Source organism: Opisthocomus hoazin, chromosome 4, assembly GCF_030867145.1.
Source record: "Opisthocomus hoazin isolate bOpiHoa1 chromosome 4, bOpiHoa1.hap1, whole genome shotgun sequence".
NCBI lineage: Eukaryota > Metazoa > Chordata > Aves > Opisthocomiformes > Opisthocomidae > Opisthocomus > Opisthocomus hoazin.
The window spans coordinates 88,004,484-88,005,915 of record NC_134417.1 but is presented as its reverse complement, the minus strand read 5'-3'; positions in this window follow the sequence as shown (position 1 = coordinate 88,005,915).

Genomic DNA, 1,432 nt, shown 5'->3' with positions numbered 1-1,432 from the left:
GCGGGCGGCGGGCGGGAACCGCGGCGCCGTGTGCCGCAGCGCCCTCTGCCGGCCCGCCCGCGGCGGCGCGGGCGCCTGGCTGCCATGGCGGCGACGCCTCAGCGCGGAGATGCCGCGGGGAAAAGACGCGGGAGGAAAGAGCGAAGCGGGCTTTACCCCAGAGCTGCGACAAAGCGATGGCGAAGGCGTGGGGCTCAGCCTCACGGGGACTACAGGGACCCCTCGGAGAGGGGTGGCTAAACTGATCACCAGCCAGCGAGTCCAGGAGCCATGGTCCCAGAGCAAGGTGCGGGGTTGGGCTTAGTCACCATTTGGTGATTTGACAGTAAGCTTTTTGTCAGGAAAAACACCAGCCTGATTATTACTATTTTTCCCTCACAGGTGCCTTTTAGTGTTCTTACTGCCCTCATGTGGGTCCAGTGTGTGTGTAAGCGCTTCCAACCCAGCACCAAGCGAGGGGCATTTTTGCTGAAAAATAGGACCAATTTAGCAACAGAAAACACCAAACCATGAGGGCTGCATGGCCACACCATCACCTCACTGCAGGCAGCTCGCCTGGAGAGGTGCAGCCATGCTGGTCGCACCTCTCCGGGCAAGGCCTCAGGTTGTGGCTCAGGCCATCATGAGGCCTCATGTCGTGGGGAACACAGAGCCCACCGTTGCTATGGGGACCTCAAGCTTTTTTTTTTAATCTTTTCCCAGGTCCAGTCCCCCTGCCTCACTGAATCTTGTTCGGTGCCCACCTGAAGCTGAGGAAGGGGGGAAAAAAAACAACCTCAAGACCCATGGCGTATGGAAGCCGCGTCTCGGTCCCGGGTGCGATGCTCGCCCTGATGGCAGGTACCTCACGCCATGGCCATTTCCCTGGCTGGAAACAGACCTCGCAGCAGTTGTGCATGCTACGTGTTTGGTAACGGCCTCCCTTGCCTGAGGAAATACCCAGCCATCCTCGCCAAGGACCTGGCCGTGCAGTTGCAGTGGGCACGCCATGACAGGGACGTGTTGCTTCAAGCCATTCACGGCCCTAACAGCAGCTGTACGCTCAGAAAAACTGTCACTTCCAGCAACTGCTGAGGTATTAGCAGGCAAGTTTTTGTAAATCAAGTTGGAACCATTCAGGTAATCACTATTCTATGCGCTCTGCTCTGCTCCTCTGCTAGAGCTGGTGGAAGCGAAGGGCAGACACTCCACTGCACGGTCCTGGGATTTAGCTGAAACCCCCTGTCGCTGGCAGTTGCTGGACTTTATTGATACAGCTTAACATGCACGTAATGCTCTGTGCAAACAGTTCTTTGCCGGGAATGATAAGCAGTGTTACCACAGTGCCACACGAGGCAACACACTTAAAAGGATGCACCAATTCGAGCCCCCTCCCTGTCAGCGTTCAAAGCCAGGTTGGATGGAGCTCTGAGCAACCTGGTCTGGTGAAGAT